Source organism: Canis lupus, chromosome 35, assembly GCF_048164855.1.
Source record: "Canis lupus baileyi chromosome 35, mCanLup2.hap1, whole genome shotgun sequence".
Taxonomy (NCBI): domain Eukaryota; kingdom Metazoa; phylum Chordata; class Mammalia; order Carnivora; family Canidae; genus Canis; species Canis lupus.
This window is the reverse complement of record NC_132872.1, coordinates 25,858,134-25,883,791: the sequence shown is the minus strand read 5'-3', so window position 1 is coordinate 25,883,791 and position 25,658 is coordinate 25,858,134. Positions and strand designations below refer to the sequence as shown.

The window sequence follows — 25,658 nt, the reverse complement described above, 5'->3', positions numbered from 1 at the left end:
TGTGTTCTTCATAGGGTCCTGTTTCCGTGGAAATGTGCGAGATTCTTGTCATATTTGTCATGGGAATACCGTATGCCTGAGAAATTTCGTTTCATGGGTCTTAGAGTAGTGTTTAAATCGTGAAGGTTTATGTCCGAGCTGCTATCCCCTATAGCGCTAGTTCATCAGAAATGAACAGGAGGCCCCAGCATGGTAGCCCTTATCCTTTGCCGCTGGGATAGCTCCTCATCACCGGCAGGCGTATTCCCTCCAGGGAAGCTTGGTACACTCCTTGGAAAATTGATATTTGAGATACTTTAACCAGATGCCTTGTTTATTTATTAACTTACATACTTAATGTCACTAATAGACATAACCCGAGCAACTCACTTTCAGCTTTCTTTGTTGTTGTTTTCCTTTCTGGTGGATGCCATAAAATCTGGAATACCTTTCTATTTGAGAGGGCAATGATTACATCTCCTCTGGTTCACCCGGGCGTCCTCTGTACCTGGTGCAGTGTCCAGAATGTTACAGAGAGAACAAACATTTGCCAAGTGACTCAATCAGTGTCCAGGGATTAACTCAAATGTTAATATATTAGCTCAGTTGTAACATCTTTATAACTATTATGGTTCCTTTCTACAACTATCATCGACTTATCTCAAAAAACTTTTCCCATTGGAGAAAGCAGGCAAAAGATGAATTCATCCCTGTGGATTTGTATATATTCATTAAAACTCTTTTGGTTTTGGATAGATTTTTTTTTCTTTTTGAAAGTATTATAGGGTATTTGTGTTGACGAGGAAGAGACCAGTCTGTAAATGTCATCAGATGGCTAGTCCCAAATTTGTTTCCATATACAGTAAATGTTCTTTTTTTTCCTTTTTTCTCTCCTTTTCTTTCTTTCTTTCTCTCTTTTTCTTTCTTTCTTTCTTTCTTTTCTTTTCTTTTCTTTTCTTTCTTCTTTATTTCTCTTCTTCTCTTTTCTTTCTCTTTTCTTTTTCTTTTCTTTTCCTTTCCTTTCCTTTCCTTTCCTTTCCTTTCCTTTCCTTTCTTTTCTTTTCTTTTCTTTTGTTTTCTTTTCTTTTTGTAAAGTAAGCTCTTAGCCAAGCATGGGCTTGAATTCACGACCCCAAGAGCAAGAGTTGCGTGTTCAACCAACTGAGCCAGCCAGGCGTCCCAGTAAATTTACAGTACAGTTTCATAATTGATAATTTGCGATGATTTGAGTTGGGTTAGTTTTGTGGTCAGATTACTGAGGAAATAAATGTGTGTGCCAAAGATGAGAATAACAAAGTCCTTCCCCTCTGTAACAGTACATCTTTACGTCCGCATTTCAGGCAGAGACATGCATTGCTCGAGTGCCAGCACTTATGATGGACTGTCTTAAATTCCTGTTAGGTGTCCTGTAACCTGCTATGAGATTTGCCCTGGGGGACCAGAAGTTCTCCCCATCAAGATCGCCAGAGCTGGGAAGAATGGGAAGAGCCTGGGTGGCAAGAACTGGGAGGCTGTGGTGCCACAGAGGGGCCAGCTGGGGGCTCTTGTGGAGACTCATAGTGACAAAGTTTCTCACAGAGCTCCATGTCTTTGGGAGCACCCTTTTGGTTAATAGATATATTCTATATCCATACTTTTAAAATTCTAAATATTTAGAGGTTTTGCCTTTTAGGTTTTCTGCCCCACAAACACGTAATGCGATATAAACACAGCCTTCTTGTTTTCCGTGTCTAGCATGGAGGCAAAGAATAAAAAGGCAGAGATTAAAAAAAAATAAAAATTCCCAGGACACCTGGGTGGCTCAGGGATTGAGCGTCTGCCTTCAGCTCAGGGCGTGATCCCGGTCCTGGGATCGAGTCCCACATTGGGTGCTCCCCACAAGGAGCCTGCTTCTGCCTCTGCCTGTGTCTCTGCCTCTCTGTGTGGTTCTCTCATGAATAAATAAATAAAAATTTAAAAGTTCCCTGACTTTTTCATGGATAATTGATAGGCGTATTTACAAGTTGAAAATGGGGTATCCAGTTGCACTTAGACAAAAGCAATGAGATAATAACCCAGGCCTTCAACTAGGGTCTGAGAGGAGATTCGGTTGCTTTTCAGCAACGGCAATTAAATTGATTTATCGTTTTATTTAATTGATAGACTCTGAAAGTTAAAAGAACTTTCTGTTGTAGGTGATGTGTGTGAGATAAAGGATGCTTCTTTCAAATTACTTTTGATATTTGGAGCCAGTATTTTAGGTAAATGTCAAAGTAGTTTAGTTAATGACTCTTGTTTGACTCCCACTCGGCTACAAATAAATTGGAAATAATTGGATATTTTGAGAAGCAGGATATTAAGAGAGAGGTGTACTTTCTGACCATGAAGTACCTAAATATGTTTTCCAGGCACTGAATTGTTTGGAGGACACATCTGGTCCACCTACTGCAAAAAAATAAATAAATAAATAAAAGAGAGAGATTTTACAAATTTGGTGGGTAGTAGTCAGTCTTCTGCTTTACCCATAAAAGGAAATAATCATATTCTTATGCAAAATCTTCTACCGAAACTGCCTACCTGTGACCACCAGTATTCCTGTCTATGTACCTCTTGTAATAACTTTCTCTAAGCATGGTTTTCATTACGGAAATTTTTTTCTGCTCAGAAATCCAGAGAATTTCTCCAACTGACTTTTGAAGTTTTGTTCTCTCACGTTGCTACCTTTCATTGTAGCAGGTTGCTACCTTTCATTTCATTGTACTCTCCCATTTGAACCCATGGTCACTGCAGGCCTTCCAGTCCTTTAGCTTGAAGTGTTCCGGTGATCCTTCCCACCTTTCCCCTTTCACTCTCCAGCTCCCCACCCAAGCCAGATGATCATAACCTGCATTCGTTTTCTGGTCTCATGGCTTATAATGGTGTGACTCTGCCTAAGTCGCCTAACTCTGAGCATCACGTTCCTTATATCTATAAACTCGACATAATGGCCACATCGCATTATTGCAATTAAAGAAACCATTTAAATAGGTCACCATCTATTACTTGCGGTTATTATTGTTATAACTCTCGAATGATAGCTGTTATTATAAGTGTTCTTCCTCAAATTATTGAAAATTAACTTTCTCCAGAAAAGCTTCCTGGTTGACCTCACTGAGCTCTCATTTTCCCTTAAGTCTGTTTCATCTTGGCGCCTGGCTTCACTTGGAACTTTATTATTCATGTTGTTGTATTTATTCTTTAGCGAATGGGAACCAATCTTTGGGCACCTGTGATGTGCCGGGTGCTGTGCTGGTTATTATGTAGGGATCCAAGGGCGCATGGGAGAATGGAGTGTGTGTGTGCATGTGCACGCACGTGCAGGCATATGGGCTTTGGGTGGAATTGGGGATGAAAATCTGTTGGTCAAATAGCACTAGGAGTTTTTCATGATCAACTAGGGTTAAGAAGTAAAAACGTTTCTATTCAGATGCCCTTTAAAAATCTTAACATCTTTTAGCCTGAGGTTTTTTTTTGTTTGTTTGTTTGTTTGTTTTGTGGTTTAAAAAGTATGTTATCCTTATTCTTGGAACACTTTACACACGTTTTCTTCCTTAGACTCTCCTCGATCCTCTTCCAAATGCAGTGTGAAGGTAGAAAGTGAAGTCCTCCTTGAGCAGAATGCCAAAAGGTGAATCTGAGCTATGACGGGGAGGGGAAGGTTGGGAAGGTGAGGAGAACATTCCAGAAAGCGCAAACAGCATGGTCAGAGGTGCTGAAGCATGAAACCGTGTCGAGAATGACTAAGAATTGTGCAAAGGCTGGTGCTTTTAGGCCATGGTGTTCAAAGTCCAGCATTTTAGGAGCTGCCACGGGAGAGAACGTAGGCGTCAGCTCAGTCTGACTCAGAGACCTCCTGCCTATGGTGTTTATAGCTCCCTAAGAGGTTATGAACGTGGGAATGTAGGTGTATATGGACAATTTATAATAGGCAGATTCTTCACGTTGCCTCTGACGTTGGGCTTGGGATTTTACATATGGCGTGGATCACTTCTCTTCCATTTGCTGCTTTCATGAGAAAATGATGAAAACATTAGTGATGGTGATGTATAATTGGTATTAGAGCTCTCATTTTTTTTTAAAGATTGTACTTATTTATTCATGAGAGAGAGAGAGAGAGAGAGAGAGAGGCAGAGACACAGGCAGAGGGAGAAGCAGGTTCCATGCGGGGAGCCCGACTCTATCCCGGATCCCGAGGTCATGCCCTGAGCTGAAGGCAGATGCTCCACCACTGAGCCATCCAGGTGCCCCAGAGCTCTCATTTTTAATAGCCCAGGTATTTAAAACGTAGAAATATTAAACGTCTGAAGCATGGGATTCTGTTAGCGATGGGAGAGTAGGGACAGTCTTCGATGGGACTGAGACGTCTGGGGAGACAGTCAGGAGGATGGCCACAAATTCACAGCCTTGACACTTTCCATACCTCCTCTTGTTAGTACATTTTTACACAATACAAAGCCAAGTGCCTCTGTTCATAGCTCCATTTTCTATAATTATATGCTATGTTTTTACCACAAAAATATGTTTTCTACTAAGTCTGAGCAGTGTCCAGTATTTTAACTTTGTCCTTTGGTGTTGATTTCTCCTGCTTGGAGATGAAGCAACAGGACCCAGAACACCCTAAGCCACAAGAATTTAAAATTCCCAGAGAAGAACTAGATGTGAAAGAAAAAACACTGTTCACTTACTTGACCTGTAATTAGCCCGAAAATGGAATGTGTGGGAGAGGTCTGCAGGGATGGTAGGAAAACAGAGGGCAGGGCAAGAAGTGCCCTCACATGTTTCCAGCCCTCTTGACGGGAGAATGGATCCTTACGACTTGTAATGGGTCTCTACTAACCAAACAACTTTTTAATGATTTCCCATGGATTTGCCTATGGACGTTGCCAATCCGCCAGGTCAAGTATACGTATTCTTTGGCCTGCCCATTTTTTTTTCTTTACATGATAAGTAAATTATTTGAGCCTTTCTGGCTACTCACCTGCTTCTAGGAGTTGAATGTCTTGGGCAAACTGGCCGTTCAAACCCTTGGGTTGTGGCTTCTCCCAGACCAGTCACCCTCTCTGAGGCTCTCCTTAGGTCGCTAAGACCTCTGTTCCTGGGACAGCTCCAACTTCTCCAATGTTCTTTTAAAATGAAGTGTTCGTGGAAATATATCAGACATACGGAGGAGTACAAGACCATACTGTTTCTTCCCATTGACCCCAGCCGTGGAACCTGCTTCTAGATGAAGAGCTAGAGCATTGCCTGCCCTCCAGGAGCGCACCCTGACACATAACCAGTCTTCTGACTTTCACTACCACCGGGTAATTTTCTTTCTCTTTCTCTTCAACTTGAATTAACGTTCCAGTTTTCTAAATAGCTCTAGAGCACTAGAGTCCTTCTGGCCGGGGGTGAGGACGGGGCATTTCAGGAAGACTCATCTAGGTTGGACTGTGTCCGTCAGAAAAAGCCACGCTGAAGGCCTCATTGCCGGTCCCTGAGGTTGTGAGCTCACGTGGAAGGAGGGTCATTTCAGATGCCACTCGTTCAGGTGAGGTCCTGCTGGAGTGAGATGTGTCCTTAGAAGAAGGACACGGCAGGGATGACACCATGTGAAGCTGGTGGGTTGGAGTGACACACGTGTAAGCTGAGGGACGCCGGGAGGGTTAGCCGCCCCCCTGGAAGCCAGAAAGAAGCAAGGACGCTACAGGTTGCAGAGGGCGCCCGGCGCTGCTGACCCCTCCGTTTTGGACTTCTGGCCCCCAGAAGTATGAGACCGTCAGCCCCTGCTGTCCTAAGCCCCCACCCCACTTGTGGTACCTTGCCCTTGCAGCCCGGGACAGGTGCCCTGACGCCTCCTCTCTGCGTCCCACAGGGCACCCCCGGCCCCTGGTGCTGGGGCTGCCCCCGGCCCGGCCCACGGTGGCCCCGTCTTGCTCCGGGGTGCTCCCCGTCGGGGACGTGCCCCAGGGGAACACAGAGGCTTCATCACCACTGTGGGGCTTTTTCTTTATCTCTTCCCTGGTGCTTCCAGAGCGAGCCGGTGTGGTTCCCTGACCTGCGGCCCCCCCCCCCCGTGCCTGCCCGCCAGCGCCTGCCTGGCTCATCACCCCTCCTGCCACAGCCAGACTGGGGTGACCTCCTCCTCCACCCCCCGCCCCCGGCTTCCCCAGCTCCTCTGGTCCAAATCATCCTTGACAGGAAAACAACCACCACCGCCACCACCAACCAAGCTCTAGCCTTTAGATGACACCTCTGTTTCCAAGCCGTGTGGCATGCTGGGAATCAAGGGCTCCTTTCGCTGAACTGAGGCTCCCCACAGACCAGGGCTCATGTGAGAAAATAAAAAAGGCCTCTCCGATCAAAAAGCAGCCCAACAATTGGGCTTTAGGAAGTGCTACGGAAATGCGCACAGCAGGTTACGTGACCCAGTACTTTCTGTGGCAGAGGATTGCTTTCCGGGGACCTTGGCCTTCCGACTGCCCTCGAGCCCGGCCTGAGCCCGTGAGAGGGAGCCACCGGGATGGCAGGAGCCACCGGGATGGCAGGAGCCACCGGGATGGCAGTGTTGCGAGGCCCCGGCACTCCGCGCTCAGGCCACTTCCCGGGCTCTTCTCCTGTGGCCTTGCTTTGGGACCTAGGGCCTCGCCGCTCGTGGCCTTTGACCCGAACGCTCTTAGCACAGGCTCTGTCCCTTGCCTTCCGTCCAGACGTCGTTACCCACCACTACCAAGTCTGGGCACGTCTTCAGGACATTTTTAAACACCCCCGGACCTGGGGACAAAGTTTCACAAGTTTAAGTGGCCCGACTTTTGGTTTCTGGTCTGTCAGTGATGCCTTGTTCTCGTGCTGAGTGGCTTTGAACGTCTAGTTCCTGCTGTTTATGTTTCTATGTCCTTTCTGCCCTTTGAGGGAGAATGCAAAAAAAAAAAAAAAAAAAGGTAGGTTTTGGGCTAAGCCTGTATTCTGTACAATAGACACGTTAGGCAATGAAAACTAATAAAATGTGCACTTCGAGTCTGTAGTTGAGGGGTTAGAACGAGACAGAAGGTTGCGTTTGGTGTGTTTGTGTTTACCGTGGCCTTGCTCTCTTTTCTCAGATATCCTTACATTATGAGATCTTGTGCCTTGGGGCATATGAGTCATAAATATCTGGGTTAGCTGGATGGATGGACAGACGGACAAGTGGATGATTGAAGCTGCTCCATCTTGGCCAGTTATTTTATTAAACTGCTGCGGGTAGGACAGATTTTCAGTTGGGTTCAGGGCTACCTCCTGAAGCCTGGAAGGGTGTTCCTAAGCCTGGGAGGATTTCTTGGGCTGGAGCCCAGGGATCTAGAAGTGAGATCTCCTTGGCTGGCCTATGGAATGTGCTAAAACATTTGGCTCGTTGTGTGAAAATGGGGTCACATAGTCTGATTCCACTGGGACCCCCAATGCGTTGGAGTCACTAACTTTCATTAGAAACCCAGATTTATTTTTCTGTTTACCTGAGTGGCACCTAGAAACCTGCTAGGAGACTTGACTTCCCTTTCCTTCTGAAGACAAATGCATGCCCATCTTTGAATTCTCTTTTGCATTTTCTGCACGAAGTTATCTTATAGCGTGAAGAATGCAGCCGTTCATCAACAGTTATCCATATTTGAAAACATCTGCCTTTTGAGGCTTTCCCGGAAACCTTCTTTATAGAAAACAATGTTAAAGTTATAGGAATCCCATAGTTAGGTTTTCGTGGATTTGTAGAGTTGACTGCAGTTTACATTTTATGATAATACTTGTTACAGTGACCTTGAGCTAAAAAGTCCCATTAATATAAATAGATGACTATTTTTAGTTCCACTGTTCAGAGGTCTAACAACTGCGAGATCATTTTATTTCTTTAACTGCCCACTTTATCAAACATTGATTTTGGCATTTAACAGGCATTTGCCAATCCCTTGATTCTAATGAAAAATTTGCTCATCTTTCTGTGTAGTTGTGCCTTGGATTATTTTCTGGCCAGAGCACAGAACAAAGAATTCCAGAGAAACGTTTGTTTTGTTTTATCTACTTGCTCAAATGCTCTGATTTTTCTTGCCGAGTGTGGTGTGCCCAGAAAGAGAAAGTGTTATAAGATACAGACTGTTTTCTGCAGTATGTTTTGTTTTCAACAGGATTAGAATAGATTCAACTTAACTAGAAATTTACTTTCTCATTTAAAATACTATTAACTTCCCCTCTTCAGAGTCACAGTATTTTAATTGTCTAGGTATTTCTTTATGACTTGAATTATCAGAGGTTTCTTCTTTCTTCAGAGAAAAAAAAACCTATTCATAAGGGAAATTTCTAAAGTATTTCCAGCAATTTGTGAGATTCAGTGTCTCGCTATTTTATCTAGATTGAAAAAAAAGGAAATTTGTCTCCAAAATGGGATTTTAGATAATCAGTCCTCTGGAAGCAACCTAAATGTCTGCCGGTAGGGAATGGGTAACTTTGTGATATATTTGGTCAGTAGAATATTCTACGGAACTTGAAAAGAAGGAGCCAGACCTTTCTGCAGCACATCAGTAGAGGGGGAGTTCAAAACCTAACAGGTAGGGTGAACAACACAAATTTCAGAATATTACACATTTGTTATGTAAACGTGCAACATCACTTAAAACAATATCACACACCATATGATATTTATGAATGTGTGCGCACCTGCGTATGTGGGCCTGCGAATCAAAAGGGGACTGGCTCCCTGTCAAAGTCATGATCCTGGTGGTTCCTGGGAGAAGAGGAACAGGGACAGGGAGGGGAAGATAAACGTGCATTACAAAAATTCAAAACAGAACCCCGAGAAGATAGTTACCCCAGTGAATGGGTTCACGGGCTTTTAATATTAACCTTTGGATTTCGATGCGCGTCTTGTGATACACTCCCAGGTACTACTTCCTAACGAAACCGGTTCCCACCAGGAAGGTGCAGACTCCGGGAGCGACACTGCCGCGGCCCTAATCCGTTTCTGCGTCACGATGCCCCCCAGGGAGTCCTCACAGCCGCCGGCCTGGCGCTGACCCGGCTCTCCCCCTTGGAGCTCTGAGGCCCTGGACCAGTTGCCTTCCGTGTCCCTAGCTGTGGAACGAGGGTCGCCCAGCTGTAAATATTGATAAAACCCTGAAGTTATCATTATACTTTGCTAGAAATGATGGCTAAGCAATGTCAGGTCAGCAGAAGACAGAGCAGTGCGTGTAGACGGCGTGTGGCAGCGATTGGCGGTCACTGTGCCCGCGTTACTCGTGTCGGAGGCCTCAAGGCCTCGATGTAAAGCTTTTGTCCCCACCTCAGAATCTTTGCAAGTGCTCTTTCCTGGGCTGCAATGGTTTATCATTCTTACCTCTTTCATCTGGCTAACCCTTCAGTGGAGTTCTCTGAGACCCCCCCCCCAGGTTCTTCCGGGGAGCTCCCTGTCCTCCCCACCTGGGCCTGGGCCTGGCCAGACCGCGGTTGTCACCGAACGGTGCCCTGGGGACTGCTTGCTAATATCTGCCCCTCTCCTGGATGGCGAACTGGTGGCTTGTTTTGTTTTCCCTTCATTACTTTATCTCCAGTGCCTAGAACATCTGGCGTAGCGTAGGCGTCGAGAAATTACTTACTGATTCAATCAACAGTTATTGCAGAAGGTGGAGACATCCAGCAATAATTTTATCAGGAAATAAATTCGATTCACTTTGCCCAAAGGATTAACCTACTAGCATGAGAAAGTAAATCTAGGATTATATGACTTCATAAAACATGCTTATCACATGGATTGGTTTGTAATAATATTACAAAGTACCCCAGGGCAAGGGTACTTTATAAAGATTTTTGCGTCATCTTTGGAATCCGGCTTCAGAGAATCATTTTATGGACAGTAATATAAGTTATCATCACCTATTTCCATGTGCTGTGGAAAGCAGAATAATGGGGCTCCCAGGCAGCTCAGGGCATGACCCAGGGTCCTGGGATCGAGTCCCGCATCGGGCTCCTGCAGGGAGCCTGCTTCTCCCTCTGCCTGTGTCTCTGCCTCTCTCTCTCTCTGTGTGTCTCTCATGAATAAATAAATAAAATCTTTAAAATAAAAGCAGAAAAATTTCCAACACTTTAATCTTAAGATTTTATGTATGTTCATCTGATTTCTCATAGGCTCACTCACTTTTTTCTTTTAAAAATAGCAAAAGAGGAACTAACAGGTGCTACTTCCCAAGGAGAATAAGCTAGGGTCCTTCAGAATTAACTGACAAGTAAATAAGCAGTTTGAAAAAAAAAGGGCTTTTATAAATCGGATAGAATGCTACTTATAACTTTGAAGCAAACTGAAACAGCAATCCCTTTGGAAGGGGGACTGTCACAGTCAGAAGAAAGGCAGGAAACTGATTCCGTCTTAGTGGTTGGGGTATTTACTCTGGGAGAGACACACGAGAACGCTTCGAAACTTAAGGACGGTCTGTGTTCGGATATTAGCGTAATTTTCCAGGAAAGACCTTACATAGGATTTTGAACTAATTAAAGTCCAGATTTATTAGATAAGGGAGTAGAGCCAGAAACGGGGAGTTTCAAAACAGTGAAGCAATTTTTTAGGACTGGTATGCCTGGTAGGGAGGTGAGATTTCAGGGCTAGGTAAATAAGGCAAAGCCCTCCATTGAAGAAGGCCACAAATTGTAGCCTTGGGAGGCTTACCCCCTCCTGGCCTTTCTTTGGAGACACGTGATTTTGTACCACAGATCACTGGGGAAAATGTATAGTCATATTCCTTTCATCCTACTTCTCTGTTAACTGTGCTGTACTGAAATCAGAAGTAGGGCAGCCCGGGTGGCTCAGTGGTTTAGCGCCACCTTTGGCCTGGGGCCTGATCCTGGAGACCCGGGATCGAGTCCTGCGTTGGGCTCCCTGCATGGAGCCTGCTTCTCCCTCTGACTCCCTCTCTCTGTGTCTCTTGAGAATAAATAAATGAAATCTTAAAAAAAAAAAAAAAAAAACAAGTAACCGCATTTTTGAATACTGAGTTCATTTTTACAATGTAGTTATTTGGCTTTAAGTATTTGGCCTTGAAGTATGAGTATCATCGTGCAAAATTATGATGGGGGCCGGTCCTGCAAGACACCAAGATACAAACTTTTGTGAATTTTGAATGTGTGGACCCACAAAACCCTGCTAATCACCCCTTAACCTATTTATTAGTCATCTGCCTCCAAATCAGGGTTGGAGAGTGCTTTTGAAGTCATGTGGTTAGAAGACTGCACTTGGCGGGAGCACTGGTTTAAATCACATCCCAATCGAGTTACATCCTTAACACTCTTGACTTGAAGCCTTGGCATCACCTGGCTGCTTGTTAGAAATGCAGATTCTCACGGCCCCCTCCCCGCCCGCCCCCCCCCGCCCCGCCCCCATCAGAATCTACAGTTTAACAAGATGCTCAAGTGATGCCAATGGACGTTTAAGTTTGTTAAGCTCCAAATGGCTCCCAAGTGGTTTTTAGAACAGGGTATCTTTAGTAACAAGTGACTCATTATCCAACCATGCCACCTGTGTTATCTTTCCTGTATTATCTTTAGGCAACCCAAATATTAGCAAGTTCTCTCCTACTGAGCTCAAACCTAACTCCTTGAATATCGCATTTCCCGGCTTTGGCCTAGCGTCCCCTCCTCCTGCCCCTCTTCCTCCCTCCTCAAGCCTCCAGAACCCGGCTGATGCCTCTTCTTCATGGGGGTCATTCACACATGAGAATGGGCGACCTTGTTTCCTCCCTTGATTTAAGCATCTCCAGGGGTAACTAAGTCCCCATCCCCTGAGCCAGTCCTGGCATGTTATTGTTTGGGGTTTCCTTACCAAATATTCAGACTAGATCATTTTAAAGGAGCCTTCTAACTTCAAATTTGTGATTTCTCCTTTACGTCAGCTGGTGATAAGTACTAGTGGGCAGAAGATGACGGAAACCAGGAGCTGCACTTCTCTCTGTGTTTGGGGAGACTGATTCTGAAGCACAGGTGTATAATTATCCATAATTTCCTTAGGCTCAAAATTCTGCAGCACAGTAGAGTCTTCCATTATAATAACTCCTAAAGAGCCCCACTTGGCCTTTCTTCTCATTTCTAAATGCATCAACGACTTGGCATTTCAAATGTTAAAATAAGCATTTTTGTGTCTCTATAATAAGTTTTCAATTTCAAAGAAAAAAATTCCCTGTAATCTACAACTCAGCACATCAGATTTCATTTTTTTCTTTAGGGTCTTTCGGGAATTTGTCACAGACACACATCCGTCTTATTCATAGAACTAATTTTTGTGTTCTCAGCTTTTAAAATTTTTCCTTCTTGGGGCTCCTGGGTGGCTCAGTCTGTTAGGCATCTGCCTTCAGCTCAGGTCATGATCCCCAGGTCCAGGATCAAGCCCCGCATCGGGCTCCCCACTCAGCACGGAGTCTGCTCCTCCCTCTGCCTCTCCCCCTCCCCCTCCTCGTGTGCATGCGCATACACTTTCTCTCTCAAATAAATAGTTAAAATCTTTAAAAAAAATTCCTTCTTGGTAGATTCTAAAGATTTTTTCATGTCGTTTGATCTTCATAATAGTTAAGCCCAATTATCCCCTGATTGTAGGACATTCAAGTTCATAGTGGCTTCTAAAATAGAGTATTTGCCATATTTTTGTTGGTTTTTGTTTTCTTATATTTGTTTCCTAAGAATTTTTTTTAGAATAACATTTTCTACTAACACAAGTGCAGAGCGTGCAATTTTTGTTGTTTTTGTACCAGGGTTCGTCTTGTGTAAGGAAAGCCATAACAAGAGCAATTTGAGACTTTTTTCAAAGTGTTTTTGAGAAAGTAGCCCACAGCACATTCTTACTGGTTGTTCTTCTGATTTCTCCATGCTTCCTTTCCCCTCACTGTCTCCTAGATATCTTCATCCTTGACCTCCTCCTCATTTTCCTGCCTCCCTTCCCTTCCTCCTCGGAGGGTTTTCAGAGCGACAGCTTCCTCTCTCACCTCTGCATTTAACAATAAAGCTGTGTGTATGTGTGGAGAGAAGCTGAAAAATAAGACAGATGGTTCTTTCATTACCAGGTTGTTTTGGATTAATTGAGCTGGATATGGGTTTGTTTGTTTTTTTCGTCAAGGAGACTGAGCTGGATCCCGTGGCTAACCAGTCATGAATGATAGTAATGTAATATATGCTGCTGGTTTTGTTCTTGGAATTTTTTTTTTGTCTTGTTTTTGGTAATTTCATTATCCTGTCGAGTACTTTAGGAGGGGTCAGAAGTGAGTTTACTAAAATGATGTAGTCATTAAAAATGTTTTAATGGCTTAAAAGTTTTTCTTGGGCACTTAGATCCCTTCTTAATAAGCATGCTATCGTTGTGTTTTCTTTCAGCACTTGCAAGTGAAGAAGCAGCACAGCCCTTTATCTTGGGCTATTTCCTGTGGAGAGACTCCAACAATTTAGCAGCCAGGCTCCTGGGCCTCTGGGACCCTCACCACATCACATCCTTCACCTTCAGGAGCAGAGCGCCTTTGGGAAACAGACTTCTAAAAGTGCAGGTAAGCAAAGGCAACACTACCACTGTCTCAGACTTCTTAGATGTGAGCTTGAACCCTTGAAATGTCTCATGCAACGTTGCCAACTCTAACAGGTACCTTTTTAAAAAAATATATTTTATATATTTATTAGAGAGAGAGAGAACTAGCAGGGAGAGCAGCAGGCAGAGGGAGGGAGAGAAGCAGGCTCCCTGCTTGAGCAGGAAGCCCGACGTGGGTCTCTATCCCAGGACCCTGGGATAGTGACCTGAGCCGAAGGCAAATGCCTAACCGACTGAACCACCCAGGCATCCCTAGCAAATAACTTTAAAATGCCTATAAATTTATCTCTTACTAGTTCAACATATGGCCAGAGGGCCCCTGAGACTATTCATGTAACCAGTGAGTCATCAGCATATCCCAAAGTTTAGCTATAGAAGTTATTAATGTTATTATTAATAAAGTTTATTTAAGTAATCACTATACCCAGTGTGGGGCTAGAACTCCTGCCCCCAAGATCAAGAGTTGCATGCTCTTCTGACTGAGCCAGCTGAATGCCCCTTAAACATTATTTTTATTCTCAATGTGAATAGATCTTCTTTGGGACTATTATAGACCAATTTGGAAGTGAAAGAGTAAAAAACGCTGAAATGAAAACTAGAACATTACACACATCACAGCTATTGTAGAAACTGCTGTTAACAAGCTGTGTAACCTTGGGCTAGATGCTTGCCCTCTCTGGGCCTTGTGTTCTCCATAGAATGAACTCTAATTCCTCGCTGTCCTTAAGTGCTGCAGTTAATAATAGTTTTTTTGAAGTACCTTAGTATAATGTTTAGGGATAGCCTCCTTACCATTCCTGGAACCCATGTACACATTTAAAACCTCACTTCATAAATTTATTCTGAGAAAGCTCTGGAAGCTCTGGAGCTCAAAGATATCCATCAGGAATCAGCTCCATGTTTTACCTGTGCCTCTGTACAGTCTTTCTGATTTGTTAAGGTTCATCAGAACATAGTTATTCTACAAGCAAATGGGATATGTTACTGTTTCGTTTGAAAATCGTTTTTGTGAAGGACACCCGCAATGCTTGAGTGGTACTGGCAAATTAGGACATTCACAGTGGTTTTGGGATTTGGTCGTTGGGAATCTCTTCACCCCTTGCACCAAGATTAGTCATGAGTGATTTCAAAGCCCTTCCCTAGCATCGTGAGCTGCTGAGCCTGCAAACCTCTTAAACACCCCAAACTTCGGCTGGACATAGGGCCGGCTCTTCAGGTTTCTTACGGCCAGATGTATCTTCATTTAGTGGAACCCGAGGTGTAGTCATCTTGGTGACTTGCAGAACTGTCTCGCCTGCCAGTCTACATCTTCCGGCATCGGATGGAAATATTCCGAGTTGTTGCAGCCCGGTGGTGAAGGGCGTGGGTTCTGGTGTGTGCCTGCCCCTTACTACCTGGGGATTCTTGTGTACGTTATAATTTCTCTGTGCTGTAGCGTCACCATCTCGGTGATAGAGATGACAGTAGTCCCTCTCTTAAAGGGTGGTTTTGAGGATTTAAAAGAATCACATATGTAAAATATTTAGAACAGCTCTATTATGTAAGTGTTCAGAACATTTAAACTGTTTCTATTGCCATCTGTTGCAGCGTTTCATTCTCTGCTCCCATTCTCTAGGGCTACCGACCCTCAGCTCTTCATCCTTCCCTTCTTAGGCATCGCCGAATGACCTTGGCTTTGCTTTCTGAGTCTAGAACGCAGTCTTTGAATCCTCAACAGTATCGCGGTGTAAGATGCAACTGTCACTCCAGTTCTTTGCAGAATTCTTGATTTTATTTCTTGCATCAAGACATACATTTGGCACGCTGGTTACACGTCCGGGTTGTTGGTTTCTTAAACTCCAGAGCAGTTTTATTATGAAAAGCATAAAAAGGTGTAGCTTCTACAGCCGGGAATGGGGTCTAATTCTAGCGTGAGTTTTGCTGATGATGGATTACTACTACGACTGGGATGCCTTTCATTTTTTATTCAGAAGCAGATGAGTAAGTCTTCTATCACAGATACTTTGAGATGTTGAAATGGATGTGGGGAAATAGCTAGCGTGGTGGTGGATGCTTGATGTTTTAAGGCTATTGTTAGCCTAACGTCGTTGGTTCTTGAGGGTCCTTGCCAGGATGTTACAGAGTTCGCTTTTCAGTAAGGGCTTGGTATATGGGCAGTTAATATTTCATTGGTTTTAAGAGAAGAATGAGAAGAAGATTAGGAGAGACGTTACCATGTGCCAGACTTTTACATAACTGCTTTATATTTGCCGCTTACAATAGCTCTATCGGGTGGTGTTAGTCCCACCTGACAGCTGAGGACACCGAGTTATAAAGAGGTTAAGCAACTTCCCAGGGTCCTATAACTGGTCAGAGATGTCAAGCTGAGACTCGAACCCACAGGGGCGGAATGCCGTGCAGGCAACCTTAACACCTGATGACGCTGCTCCCTGCAAAGAATAGATTCCATGGAGGGGGAGATGAGAAGATGCAAGGACCAATTATAGAAGGCTTAAATGCCAGGCCAAATGATTTTACGTTGGTAGGGCAGACAGTGGGAAGCCACTGAAGGTTTTCCTGTGGGGTGGGTGACAAAATGAGAGCTGGGCTTGGAGGATTCTTACACCAGGTGCGGCACGGGGGTTGCTTTAAAGAGAAGAGAGATTGGAGATCATTGCTAGAAGCTGAGAAGAAATGGGCACATGGGTTTAGGAGGCAGCGTTGATTTAAGAGAAGAGCTTGCGAGCACCCACATTCACGTGTGCTCAGGAGGAAGTGAGCTGGAGGTGTGGGTAGAGACTGTAGGGCGGGGAGACCCAGGCCTGTGACGTGCCACCCAAAGGAGGTGGTTGGGGAATTGGAAACTGTGGAGGTTGGAGAGGACCACGTCAAGACAGAGACCGGAATCGTGCTGGAGGGAAGGCCACGTACAAGCGTCCTGCTGCGCCCCCGACCCTGCTTCTTGTGAGTGAGGTCCCCTGTGGCAAGGTGGCGACTCTGTCTAAATCCTGGCCGCCTCTTCTATCTTATGGTGACACCGAACCTTCCCCCGTCAGCGCGCCCTGAACCCTTTCCAGCTCTAAGGTGTGTAATTCCTGGGTTCAAATTGTGAATAACGATGGTTGGAAATGCCGTGGGAAGGCCGGGGGGTGGGTCCGTGGACCGTGATAGGCCGTGCAGGACGAGGTGTGCGTCCCGTAGCTATGATGACGGGGTCCTCTCTATTTCCTCCCCAGAATACCGGGAGTGTCGGGGCGATAGTGGTAGCAAGTGGAAGGGTCAGGCTGACAGCAGCACAGGAATGAACGTGTTGAGGGAATTTACGAGGCAACCACAAATAATCCCTAGAATGTGAGGGGAATTCTTCTCTGAGCCGCTTATTTCAGAGACACTCTGGTTTCTTCAGAGAAAATTCTGTTGATTGGAAACCCTAAAAGTCAAGTCCAAAAGACTTAAAAGAGCGAGGAACTTGGAATGAGCTTCCAGTTCCTCTCAAAACCCCTTCCTTAGGAAGCCCTGAGCCTCGTGGGACGCAGCCTCTTTCTCTGACCTTCTCCATCGGCGCTTCTCAGACACACACCTCACCTGGGGGCTCTAGGGTGTGGAGCTGCGGTTCTCCATTTCTGCCGAGTTCCCAGGTGACGCCACTACTGCTCCCTGGACCCCACTTTGGATAGTGGGAGTCTGAACTACTGCCCTTTAGGACTCCCAACAGGTAGTCAGACTTGTGTAGAAGGGCCGTAACCGTTCGCTCTGTTTCTCCTCTCTGGTGTCACCCATGGTGAGTGTTTGGCCTTAACAGGTGAATCTGTCCTTACTTCTGATTTGTATTATTCAATGGCATCAATAACTTGAATTGTTATGGGTGGAGGTTTTTTTTTTTTTTTTTTTCCTTTAACTGAGGAATTGAAGCAAATCTGTTCTGAATAGGCTCCAGTGTACAATATAAAGTTTTTTTATATAAAGTTAAACCTACATTTGCTCTCTGACCCACGAGAACATATGTTTTTCCAAAGACTTGTACCTGAATGTTCGATGTGGCTTTAATAACCGTGAGAACAGGAGAAACTACAAAGAACCAAATATCCATTAGCTGGCGAACTGGTAAATGTGGAATAGCCACATAATGGAATGCCACTCAACTATGAAAAGGAGTGAATTCCTGGGACAGGCAACAACCTGTACACTTTTTAAAAAAGCATTATGTTAATTGAAATAAGCTAGAAATTAGATACTTCCCATATGCTTTTATTTAGGTGAACTTTTAGAAAAAAAAAAAAAAAAACCCAAAAGGATAGAGATAGATTGGGCTAGGAATTGTGGGAAAGGGATTTGGCCATAAAGAGGAACATGGCAACATGGGGGTGGGGATCATGGAAATGTTCAGTATGATCTTGAGAATTGTTACAGGACTGTATACGTTTGTCAAAACTCATCAAATGGTATGCCTGAAAGTGAATCTTATTATAGAAAAATGATATCTCAATAAAGTTAATTTAAAAAATCAACCACAGTCATCCTGTTAGCCTGTTAACATCTAATATTCCTTGGAGGTTATCTTATCAGTGGGGTTTAATATAAGAAAATAGAGAAAATTTCCACTCCAGGAAAAGAAATGGGTCTCTAGGAGAAAATATGAATAAACAGTAGGAACATAAGCTTAAACGCTTCTTTGTGTATTTTCGATGTAGCTGAGTCTGAAGGGAGAGATCCTGAAAACAGGAACTTCAGTTCATTTATTTTTAGCATGCAGAATAGTATGCTATTAGCTGAATGATTTTTTTTTTTTTTAGTGTGTCCCACTGTGCTTTTAAAAAGCAAAATTCTGAAAAGTTACTTCTATCCTTCTTATATTCTTTGCAGTAAGCACACCCAATTTTCAGCAGAGGATTTGGTCCTCTGCTTTGGCAGTGGAAGCTTAGCTTTAATTAAGTAAAAAGATCTGTCTACATATGCTTGGGATGAAATCTGGCAAAAGCACTGGCTTTCTTGAAAGACTGAAAGAAGTGTGTGTGTGTGTGTGTGTGTGTGTGTGTGTGTAGAACTAGCTGCCTGTTCTTGCATTAGCCAAAGAATTGGGAGAAGAGAGAAAGAAAGTTAATTATACGTGTTCTCCTTTTGCCGTGCAGACAGAAAAAAAAACTATTTAGAAATCAGCAAGAAAGTATAGAATTGGTCCAATTTGTTGAATCTAGACAGAATGTATACTGTTGGTCCAATTTGTTGAAACCAGACAGAGGAGGGATGGTGCGTAAATCACATTTTCTATTTACTCAGTAATGTCAGATTTTTTTCTCTTAAATTTGTATCAAATAGTAACTCAACATTTCAGACATAATTTCAGGCATATTAATTTTGTATGTGCTACTCTTTTTTTCTTTAATTATGGCCTAGCGAGAATTTTTCTTCTAGTAGAAATCTCATCAGACTGAGTCCTTAAGATTTAACTTTTTAAATTATAAAGTGAGCATGTTTTCATATTATGTTTCTAAGTGTATTTTAATAAATGCATGCAATTTAATGTGTATCATTCCCTTGTTTTACCTTTAAAAAAGGTACTAAGTGAATGTAGAGTTCATGATGTAATAGTTAAAAAAAAGTGATAGTTTCCCATATGTACAATTTAAAAGTTTTCTATAATGTACAGTTAAACTCAGATCTGAGTTTGAATTCTTGCCACTGCTCTGGTGACTAAGCATCTCTAACAGGGATGATAATATACTTGCTTTCATCATGTGTGGAAAGGGCCTAGGGTACTGTTGGACAGTTAGTTCTTCATATATTGTGCTGTCATTTACATGATCATCACCAAACTGTGGAGGCTACCAGACATTTTTGGATCATCCAATTAGTCATAAGGACCATAGTTTAAAAAGAGGTGGCAAATGAGTGAAAGAGCACAGAGCCCTTTACATAGGCCACAGGGGTCCTGTGTGTCTCTGTTGAAGCTTGGGTTATATGGAGATGGTTAGGCCTAGGAGGCTTAGGGACCCTATGGGGCTGAACCAAAAAATCTGGACATTAATACATAGCCAGAACCAGAGCTGATGCTCCCATGGGCACGTGATCACAGAGAAGAGTCCTAAACAGAGCAATAATACAAAAAGGAAGGCAGACAGGATGTATGATCTGTTGGCCAAGTTCACACAGTCTTGTGTGTGTCCTTGTGAGCTGAGGACTGGTGGAGGCCTGAATGGGGAAGGGACTCTCTGAGGGCTGATGGGATGTAGGCTGTCAGCGGGGCTACCTGGTAAGGCAGTGGGGGTGAGCCTGGAACAGGGAACACCGCCTATGATCGGGCCCACATGGCTGGGGAGAGCCAGAGGGGATGTTCTTTTCTAATGTGCACAAGGATGCGGGTTGTTGGGTCAGGCTGTTGAGCAGCAGTGTGTGAAGTGTGAGATGAGACCAAGCGGTGGAAGGGCTGTCACTGTCAGTCACTGGAGTGGCACAGAGCCTGGGGAACAGGTTGGATGAGACGTGGTTTCTGAGCTACTAAAAAATTGTAAGTTTGACTGCAGAGCTGCTGGGGTGGCTGGGAGAGCGAAGAATGCAGACTTTGGAAAACAAGGGTGTCCTATCCAGTGAGCCAGCAACAGAATTCAGGGCAGGTGAAAGAGCTGGCCAAGGTCAGCGTGCAATCAACCAGAACCTGACCAAACGGTTGAGCTCCAGGGCTCCTCAGGCTCCCTTTCCTTGGGCCAGGATCCATCCCAGAGCCTGGGTGGGCCTGAGTCTATGGACAAGAGGGGCATTGGGTGTAGAGGAAATGTCACAGAGAGGCCAGGTAGGCTGGGTCTGTGTCCCCAGCATCTGGAAGAGGAAACACAAAGAGAGTTCACTCCTTCATGTTGTATGATGTCGAGATACCCACAGGGTTTTTGTGCTTGGTGAATAGAATAATTCATAACTGCTGTTGAACATGCTTTGTTCTAGCTGGTGGTTGGCAAAATGAACTCCCTTTGGTTTGAGAAGGTATTAGGAGAGTCCAAAAATAGAGATCTGACCATTCTCAAGGGTCATTTCATAGGTTTGGTTTGTTTGTCCTTTTAAGTAATGCCATCAAGCTTGCCCTGAGGCTCAGGAATGTGTGTTGAAACAAGCACCCTCCTATTTGCTTCTCCTGTTTGAGAATTGCTGCTCTAAGACACTCAACAGAACCATGGAGGGGAAAAAAAAAATAATGGATTTCCTGAAATCCAGCAGAATGAGTTGGGAGGAACAAGTAATAGGGTTTTGCTTCATCCCAGTTTGTGACTGTGACCTACTTCTTGATTCCCTTAATCCCTAGGATCTATGCTGTTTAAGGAGCTGGTAGGAAAAATGAATTAGAGAAATGTTTTTTAGTGTTTAGTCTGGTATCAAAAAGATGGGCCTGTACCCGTTTACGGAAGCTGACCTCAGGAGAGAGGCGGTATAAGGCGTGGGCTCTGGTCTGATCGATGAGGGTTGGCGGGCTGGTTCTGTTCATTAGCAGCTCAGGAAGGTTACTGGTCCACAGCGTGGGGTTGTACGTTTACCACTCCATGGGGCGATTGTGAGGGTTACATGAGCTAGAGCACCAGAAGCCTTTATCATCTGCCTTGGCACGTAATGAGCATGTGCTGAATGCACCTGTCTCAATGATTCTAATCAGCCATTATCCACTGGGCATTTGCCATGTGCTAGACATTTCTGCCCCCCCCCCCCCCAAAAAAAAAAGGCATCTAGTTAGTGGATGTGTAACTACATTCAACGGCTATCTGCTTAACCTCTCCTGTGTGCCGGGTATTAGAAATGCTCCACACTCCCCTAGGGAGCTCCTAGCCTTGTCAGGATAACTCCTGTAACCTCTGTGTCATGGTCCCTGGATTTCAGGAAACCCAAGATTTTTTTTTCTTTCCTCCATCATTCCCTGGAGTAGAGCAGGGCAGTGGTTCTCAAACTCTGGTATGCACGAGAATTCTATTGGAGGGCACTTGTTTCCATGTACATTCCTGAGCTCCAGAGATTCGGATCAGGTTAGGGCTCAGGAATGTTCTCGTTAGCAAGCTCCCATCTGGTGTTGACCCTTGGACTGCCACATCCCTTGGGGGGCATGCTGCCCTAGAGCCATTTCCCTTCTGCGGATATCTGAATTCCCCCTCTGGGAACTCCAGCCACCACTTGGGAGCACTGACAGGAAGTTATAGGCTAGAACTCTCTTTTGGGTTCCCCTCATGCCTTTTGTCTTGAGAAACAGGATGACACCAGGAATAGAACTGTGAGGAAGAAATGGTCAGACCTTAAGTCTATTTCTGTCTCCCAAACTGTGTGACCCAGGGCAGCTCAACCTCAGACTTTGAGTTTCCTCCTCCTTCATCAGGAAGATGGTACCTACCTGCCATTTATCAAGCCCGGTTTGAGCCTTAAATGAAGTGAGGGACTTAGAAGCACTTTGTGAACCTTAAAACTCCACGCAAATGAGACCTGCTTTTTATTAAAGAGGAGGGAAAGGCGTTGCCAAGATTGAGCTCCCTTTGATGTATGGAGATTATTCATATGTCAGTCTATTATAATTTGAGATGAAATAAGGATTTGATTTCTGCTGATCCAACAGGAAGCTGGGTCTGTCAGGTTTAATGTCGAGATCTTGAAACTTCTTTTGATGATTGAAGCTCTACTGAAGGCTTGCTTTTTTTTTTTTTTTTCCTTAAAGCAGGCATTCTGGGTTAAATTCTGGGTTTCTTTTGAAATCTTCCGTTCAAAGCAAAATGGTCATTCCATTTATGGAATTATAATTAGAGAATTTGTTTATTAGTGGAATTTTTTTTCCTACAACCAAGCAGAGGGAACTATACATGTTTATCACAAGGATATCCTGACTGGCCAAGTCTACTTTGCAACTTGGATGTGCTTTGTATTGCCCGTGAAATACAAGAGAGTTGATAAGCTTCCTAATTTTTTCTCAGCTGGTGTATGCAATGGCTCTTCAAGAGTTGCTTTATTTTTTTTTAAAGGAAAAGAATGCCTCACACTTCTGACTTTTCAGCTGAAACACATATTTGTGAATGAAAAACCACAAAATCTCGGTTACTTCTACTTCTGTGCTTTGCAAAATAATATGCAGGTTTCCCAAAGAGTTCGTTCTGGAGGACAGATGAGCAGACCAAATTGTAAATATGGAGTTGTTTCTCTAGACCTTCATATACTGTTTTATCTTCCTTGTAGAATAGATTTTTTAAGGATTACTGGTACTCGTAAGTGGCATCCATGTTGAGTGTTTGCATAAATGATGTTATTCTAGGTGGAGCCTTGACTATTTGAGCACTTAAACAGATTGTTTTGTGACTACATTGGCTCATGGTAAGATACCTTCCAGGACAGTCATAAGTAACTTCTAAAACTATTTCAGGTACAAACGGGTGGATTCCAGAACTGAGTTACCAAATACCCCTGATGCCTGTGACCATCAACATATATAACAAAAAAGGGTTACTTACAGTGTATTTTCAAGGGAGTCGCAGGATCTATAAATAATCCCATTGTGTTCTTTGGAGTCTTTAATATGTATCCTATATTTGTGTTCGGGTAATAACCGCATGTGGGGCGGGGAAGAACTTTGCTAAGGTCACATCAGTCAAAGGGATGAGACAAGCCAAGTCCACATCAGTTTCTCTGAGCACCGATAGGCCTGTATCTTGTCATCATGAAGCTTTGCTCATGGCCTTTGGTCAGCATTTAATATGATCTCAGCCTACGCGTACGACAAGTTGTCTTTCAGCACCCAGCTGGGCACCCACTTCCTTGACTTTTCTCAACTCTATACAAGGAAAGGAAGGAAAGCTACATTTGTTGAACAAATATAAGGGCCAGGCTCTGGGCTGGCTAACTTCTCTTTGATTCTTCAATTAGCCACTTCACAGATGCATCTAACATCCCAAACGCCTCGATGTCTTAGACTTTTATTGACAATCCAAACCTTAATTCTCCCCCATCACTTGGGTTTTACCAAGTTTTCAAGAAACCTAGAACCATTCTTTTCTCTCTTCTGTCTTCTTCTGTCTTCTCCTCTCTCTTCTCCTCTCTCTTCTCCTCTCTCTTCTCCTCTCTCTTCTCCTCTCTCTTCTCCTCTCTCTTCTCCTCTCTCTTCTCCTCTCTCTTCTCCTCTCTCTTCTCCTCTCTCTTCTCCTCTCTCTTCTCCTCTCTCTTCTCCTCTCTCTTCTCCTCTCTCTTCTCCTCTCTCTTCTCCTCTCTCTTCTCCTCTCTCTTCTCCTCTCTCTTCTCCTCTCTCTTCTCCTCTCTCTTCTCCTCTCTCTTCTCCTCTCTCTTCTCCTCTCTCTTCTCCTCTCTCTTCTCCTCTCTCTTCTCCTCTCTCTTCTCCTCTCTCTTCTCCTCTCTCTTCTCCTCTCTCTTCTCCTCTCTCTTCTCCTCTCTCTTCTCCTCTCTCTTCTCCTCTCTCTTCTCCTCTCTCTTCTCCTCTCTCTTCTCCTCTCTCTTCTCCTCTCTCTTCTCCTCTCTCTTCTCCTCTCTCTTCTCCTCTCTCTTCTCCTCTCTCTTCTCCTCTCTCTTCTCCTCTCTCTTCTCCTCTCTCTTCTCCTCTCTCTTCTCCTCTCTCTTCTCCTCTCTCTTCTCCTCTCTCTTCTCCTCTCTCTTCTCCTCTCTCTTCTCCTCTCTCTTCTCCTCTCTCTTCTCCTCTCTCTTCTCCTCTCTCTTCTCCTCTCTCTTCTCCTCTCTCTTCTCCTCTCCTCTCTCTTCTCCTCTCCTCTCTCTTCTCCTCTCCTCTCTCTTCTCCTCTCCTCTCTCTTCTCCTCTCCTCTCTCTTCTCCTCTCCTCTCTCTTCTCCTCTCCTCTCTCTTCTCCTCTCCTCTCTCTTCTCCTCTCCTCTCTCTTCTCCTCTCCTCTCTCTTCTCCTCTCCTCTCTCTTCTCCTCTCCTCTCTCTTCTCCTCTCCTCTCTCTTCTCCTCTCTCTTCTCCTCTTCTTTTTTTCTTCTTTTCTTTTTTTTTTTTTTTTTAACCTACTGATAATCCTACAGCTTATTTCTGGCTTTTTAAAACCATAAATAACTTAAGGCATTTTTTTTTTTTTTAAACCACAACATGTCAAGATAGCATACGTTACAAATGGATGAGGAAGACCAAACAGAGTGGAAAGAGATGCACAGGCCTGAGGAGATGGGAGCAGCAGACCTAGATATTTTTCACATGCTTTCCTCCCTTTGGTGTCAGAGGCCTTGGGGCTTCCTGCCAGGCTAGTGAGAACACCGTGTAAGGCTGTGTCAGGACAAGCCAAGGCTCACTTGGGTGTTCTCAAAACCCATGCATACTGCTACTTAGGCAAAGAGCACAGCTGACTTCAGTTTTAGGGAACCAACAACAGTAAAATACACAAACTTAGCGCATGTTTTGTGTCCTAGGTTGTGTCAGATGCCCATCCTTTGGGGGTAATTTACCTCATAGCTCGAAGAGGTAGGCTGTGTGCTCTCCCTTGTAAACACGTGAGTTTACTTGGGGCTGGACGAGGTAAACTGTTTAACCTAAGCACCCCCCGCCCCCCAAGCCAGGAGTTACGTGAAGTTAGGCCATGATTCATGTCATCTGATTGCCAAGCAGTGTTGACTTTTCATGAGCATTATGTATCCTGAGTTAGAAGTATGTGTACAGTTTAGCTCATTTAACTCATCTATTTGCTTTCTCTTTACACAGGCATTTCTAACTCCCTTATAATAATGGCACGTAGGGGTGCTGCCTACCGGTCTAGCCCTGAGAAGCCACAGCTGAAAGCAAGGGAGGGGAAAACCAATCCCTGCTGGATAAAGACTGCCTAGCAGACAGTCCCCACACCGTCGCTGGCTCCAGAGGAGCCCAGCACAATTCTGACATTTGTTAAGATGATGCCACGTGATCAAAGAAAGCTTAAGTTATACTTGTTATCTTTGGCTTATGAAGGCAAAGGAGTGTTTTATATTAAGAGTTCCACGTGCACTTACTTTACTGTCACAAGGGACACAGCATCGTATCATGTGGAAATGTATCTACCCAGACTCGCAGTGTCTACACTGCATTGCCCCGATTGAGGTTAATAGATACAAATAGGAGTGGGAGGAGTGGTACGAGCAATTGTCTAGATGAAGCAGAAACTTCGTAAGAGGTAAAGAGTTGTAGTATACTT

General features: G+C 44.2%; 1 protein-coding gene across 15 annotated transcripts in view; it reads left to right on the top strand.

Moving 5' to 3' along the window:
* The window catches only part of ST3GAL6 (ST3 beta-galactoside alpha-2,3-sialyltransferase 6), a 69,381-nt gene that overhangs the window by 5,711 nt on the left and 38,012 nt on the right, over window positions 1–25,658 (top strand). For 12 of the 15 annotated variants that reach the window (XR_012024239.1, XR_012024238.1, XM_072811701.1 and 9 more), the window contains exon 2: window positions 13,345–13,511. The gene's annotated coding sequence lies outside the window, so the exon portion shown is untranslated. Of the gene's footprint in view, window positions 1–5,188; window positions 5,301–11,943; window positions 11,965–13,344; window positions 13,512–16,378; window positions 16,613–25,658 lie in introns of those variants that run through there. The other 3 variants (XM_072811694.1, XM_072811696.1, XM_072811699.1) reach the window with 3 other exon arrangements.